Genomic DNA, 5,399 nt, shown 5'->3' on the forward strand with positions numbered 1-5,399 from the left:
CCTTTTCTACCCCTCGCATGAGCAAGCTGAGACTCTCGTGAGGAGGCTAGCCAGTAGCTGTGTCTCAGCCCCTCCTGGCAGTTCCTTCCAAACCACAATAATTCACCTGCCTGACGGTTAGAGCACTGGATCTTCTAGCTCCGTAGAATTAGAAATGAATCTCACGAAGTAAGAGAGACTTCAGAAATCCTTAGGGTGTCTAATGAAGCTGAGACTTGCTGATTCACCCTCGGACGGATCAGAGGCACTGCCCTGCTGCCCAGGCATCCCTGTTCCTCCCAGGAAAGGCCAAACGTCAAAGGGGATCCCGCCGTAGCCGGTGATTTTTTCTAGGTCATTGTTTGCCAGCAGTACTCAGCGGCAGCTCAGGCAGAGTGAGAGGAAAGCAAACCTTTGTGTTTTCATGACAAAATGTGTTTTAGCACAGCAAGGTCTGTTTGCTCATTTATATTAAAAGCCCCCCTCTTCTCAGCCTCCTGAGGCGGCCGGGAAGCACCCTGCACTTTTGCAAGTCTCGTCAGTCCCCAGGCTTTAAGGCCTTACAGGGTGGCATTGCTGAACGGAGCAGCTATCTGAATCAGGGATGGGGACTCCACTGATGCTGTCTGCTTCAGACACAAAAGGAAGAGATCATCCCAGCCCTGCGGAGTTTATTAGCTGATGCAAGCACGACCCCATGCCATCTAAACCTCCTGGAAGCAAGTCAGATTGATGCTCCACCGATAAACACAGCAGCAGCTGAGGAGCTTTGCGCGGTGCGGCTCCCATAATTACTGACTCCGGTTCAAAGGCTTTTATGCAAAGGAGCCCAGGGCACCAACACAGTGTTGCAGCCTGTTACGCACCGCAGTGTTTTGCTGTGGTGGAAAGGCTGGCCCCATCAGACAAGCCTGCTTTTCATGTCCCTGTCCTTGTCATAACACAGAGGTAACTCCCGCCAGTAAGGAGGCTGCTGCCCACCTTGTAAGAACAGGAGCCGGGGATGTACAAGCCAGCTAAGAAGACGAAAAAAAGGTTTTAGCAAAGAGGGAAGTGCCAATCAAAACAAGGGCTGTTTTCCCCACTGGAAATCTGTCCCTGTTATCAGAAGGGTTCCCTGTCGCCGGCAGGGCTGGGATGGCACTGACAGCTCATTAGTTTTGCCCTCGCTGCTAGCAGCGAGCACATCTGTGCATGTCGTTAAGGAGCAGGCAGAAGATATTTGCATTTCTGCCTCACGCCCGTTTTCCCTCTCTGCTCGCCAAGCTGCAGTTCAGCCTCTGAGAGTGAGCCAGCGTGCGGCAAGGTCTGGGAGCCCTGCTGGGCGCTCCCCCCACTGCCCTCGCTGCCCCCAGAACCACCTGCTGCTTGTGCAGCTTTGCAACCAGCCACGCACATTATGACCGGGCAGCTTCCCTGCGCCCAGGCTGGCATTTATTGTGCAGGGAAATGCTTTGTGGAAAGCATCCATACCCTGCTCAGTCAGCAGCCATGAGGCAGGACTGTGTGGGCAGCACCCCACGGTGGGGGGGAAGCCCCCCAGGAGCCTCCCAGCCCTTGCAAAGGGCACGTCCCTTTCCAGCTCCCCGGGTAGTCGAGGGCTCTGGCCCTTCTGCACAAAACTAGATTATCCCTCGGTGACTTTCATCTCTTCACGGAGACATGGTTTATTTGCAGTCAGTTGCTTCCCTTCTTGCTCATTTTTCCTTCCTGGCCCCAGAACACCAACCCAGTGTGCTTGCACAGCAGCACCCCAGAGCCGGCGTACAGACAGTGCATCCCAATGACTGCAGAACAGGAGAAATCTCTCCTAGCTGCTGGGTGACTTGGAGGAGAGGAGAAGAAATAGAAAGGGAGTGATCCTCATGGAGTTATCCCAGCAGGCCCCCATCACTCGTACTTCTCCAGCCTCATTTCGTAGCGTGGCAGGTGTGATGTGAGATGCTCTGCTCCCTGACCAGCCAGAGGGGTTGTGCTGGAGTTTGTGCCCTTTTAAACCACTGCATTTCTTTTCCACTCCTGCCAACACTTGTTTGGAGCGCTGGAGGTACATGCAGGTTGGTGGGCCAGGGCCACCTTTGCAGGGTCGGGGTCTGTGGAGGCTGACGCGGGCTCCGGCGGGGAGGGTGCCTGCAGCCGGCTCTCACGGAGTCTTGTATGGGCAGCCTGAGCGCCGTAGCAAAAAGATTTATTAGTGAGTAATATTAAAGGTAACAACCTACTTCACGTTGTGCGTAACATCAATAGATTTCACTTTCTTTCCAAGCACTATGGCTTGCTGAAACTCCATTTCTTCTCTGGGGCATATATTTCTAGTATTTTGGAATATTTCTGGCAAATATTCCAACGTAGATTTTTGTTGCCACCCACAGTGAACCCTGGGTTTTCTGTAGGGCAGGAAGCTTTCCCTGTAGGAAAGAGTGACTCCTTTCTCTCCTAAATGGAAGCAGCAGCACAGTCTGTTTGCCTCTGAGGATCTCCCTTCCCACAGAGCCAAGGGATCTCCAAAGCGTTCCCCTTCCAGCCAGGGCTCTTAGGGCATTGTTGCTGCAAGGGCTGGAGGTGCGACTTGTTTCTGCTCAGCAGGAAGGTGGGAACCCTGGAGAGGTCCGACAGAGCAGTCAGTGTGGCTGGGTTTCTCCAGGGTTCATCCAGACCCGATGCCAAGAGCAGGTCTGTGGTCCAGCAGCCCTGGCTGCCTTGCAGTGGGTGGTCACCAGGGCAGGACCTTTCCAGGCAGAAATCCGTTGGGAAAAGCTAATCTATCCAAATGGGAAAATGTTGCTTAGCTGGTTCCTGGCCAGCACCAGCCTGTAACCCTTTATCAGTTCCATCAGGGAGGGTGAAAAGACGGGGATGTGGACCACAGGGGGCTGGGCAGAAGCTGGGGCTTGCTCCTTGCCAGGAGAGTTTCCCAGGCGTGGAATGACCAAAGGCAGCTGAGGCCTCCAGACAAAGGAGATGTCTGGAAGAACCTTGCAGGGGGAAGCGATCTTGGGATGAGTCACCCTAAGCTCAGGTCTGATATCCCTGCCTAAAGAGACAGAGGTAATTGCCTCTGATTAATGCTGGCAAACCTCTGTGAACTCCAGCGAGGATATGAAAGGACTGACATGCCTCTTTGAGATGGGGGTAAGATAGAGTACAGCCAAGTGTGGGAAGAAAATTAAGCTGAGATGTAGTTTTTAATTACCAATAAAGCCATGCTCTAGGATGGAGGGTTGGGAAAAGGACTCGGACTCTTCCTACTCTTTTATGGCCCTTGATGTGTAGCAAGGAGTTTGGGGAAGAGCAACCAGTGCTTGCTGTGGAGTTCCATCTGCAAGGTTTAAATGCTCGTGCTGCCCCCTCATCCTTCCTTGCTGGGAGGCTCGAATTATTTAGACCACAGACGAGGCCACAGATTTCCAGCGGGTGCCAGTAAGGCACGGAAGGGCAGCATCAGTGAGGCCGGCATGGATATTTAGCGGAAGAAAAACTACTCCTTTACTGGGTGACTGTTTGTCTGGACGGGGCAGGGGGAAGGCTGGGCTCCGGAGCATGCCGTTCCCTCTTGGCGAGCCCCCGGGGTGCTCAGCAGCCCCGCTCCGGTCCCACCTTTGGAAGAGGGAGAGGGAAATGGTCAGGCATGCCAGGGCCCGGCAGCAGGCAGCAGCGGGAGGCCATCAGCCACCTACCCAGAGCTGGCTTCTGGGAAACGTGTGCTGCTCTTGGCTGGCTCGTCTCCACTGAACTGGGCAGAGATGTCTCAACAGTTGGAACGCCTCTTGCTCCCGTCCCCATCCTACAAAATGATAGACTCAGGGTGGGACGCTGTTTCTTCACCCATCAGTAAGCTTTAAACGAACACTGAATTTCTCCCTGAATTGCCTGAACCCCAGAGCTGGAGCTACAATCGCAGAGTTTGGATTTCCAGATCTCTCTGGAAACTCACAGGAGGCAATAGTGGAGACGGATGTTCGGACACATCTCGGGGCTTTTGTCCCATTTTGAGGACCACGAGGAGAAGTGCTGTGATGTTCCTGGCAAAAACCCTTCCCCTCCTGCAACACCCTGTGAATACCAGTTAATAAACATATATCACAGCCCATGGAGGGGAGGGAGCTCCCTTTTTGCAAATGGAAAAGTCATTCACCCAAAACCACACAGGGAAATGATGTTAAAGCATGGGGTGGCACTTGCAGATTTCTGGTGAACTGAACTATACTTACTTACCCTCTCTCCCAGCACCTAGCGCGGTGCCTTTGTCATCTGAAAAGAGATGTTTGGAGAAAGTGAAGAAATGCACTGCATGGAGAGGTAGGATGCTGCTGTTACTGCACGCGGAAGGCAGCCAGCCAGGGGCTGCAGGACGCCCTGGTCCTCCCAGTGTACGGCGGTGGTGTATCGGTTAGCAAAGAGTCCCCCTAGTTCAGGCTTAGCATCCTTCCGCAGGAGTCTCGTACATGTAGGACTTTACTGTTAGACACTAATAACTCCTGTTAGCCTACAAATCTATCTGGCTTACAAGAAATAAACCCGATCATCCTACAGCAGATATCACAACATTAGACATCCTCTCCTACCCTCCCTGCAGATTATACCCTGCTGCCCACATAATATTCCAGGGTGGCTGACACCTTTCATCTGCTCCATGTTATTAAAACCCCTTAGCAAGAGGGATGAATATTCATCTGCGCTATATATAGCACCATTACTATCCACAGCTGGGAGTACAGCTTGGGCACCCACACTTGGATCTTTATGGTTTGGTTTTTGCAAGGTTTTTTGCTCCGCGGCCGCCGGGTCGCTGGCTGGCTGGGGGCGTTGGTGCTGTGCGAGGAGCCAGCGCTCTTCCTCCCTGGCAGAGGTTTCACAGGGTTTTCAAAGCCTCCCTCCAGTGCGGTTATTAAAGGCTTTTGTTTATCTTGTGAAATCTGCCCTGTGAATGCTGACACCGACTGAAGCGCTGGGAGAGTTTCCCTGACTCTTCCTCTCGTTGTCTCTCACGGGTCTATTCCCATGAAGATGATCTCAGGTGTGCTGTGCGTCAGCAGCGCGCCCCGGGCGCTGCCTGCCTTGCTGGCAGGGAAGATGAATGTGCAGTTTCTGAAGCTCTGCCCGTAGCCGGGCGCTCCTGCCTCTCAGCACCGCAGAGCCATCCCGGCCATCCCGCGGGCCCCGGCAGCAGCGGGCACCAGCCATCCCCAGGCACACGCCGCTCCCCAGGCTCCAAAGGGCTTGCTGCAGGACAGCAGCTAGGGCTCTGCAATGCTGCCCGAAACCCGTTCCCACTGCTTGGGCAGCATTTTCCCAGCCTTTCTCCTGTCTAGCCCTGCAGGGATGCAGCGTCTGCTGGGAGAACCGAATCCTCCCACGATGGGTCCCGCTGCAGCACGTGATGCTGACTTTCCCCTTTGGATGAGAAAGCACCTCAGTCT

The sequence above is a fragment of the Falco cherrug genome, chromosome 7 (assembly GCF_023634085.1).
Source record: "Falco cherrug isolate bFalChe1 chromosome 7, bFalChe1.pri, whole genome shotgun sequence".
Classification (NCBI taxonomy): domain Eukaryota; kingdom Metazoa; phylum Chordata; class Aves; order Falconiformes; family Falconidae; genus Falco; species Falco cherrug.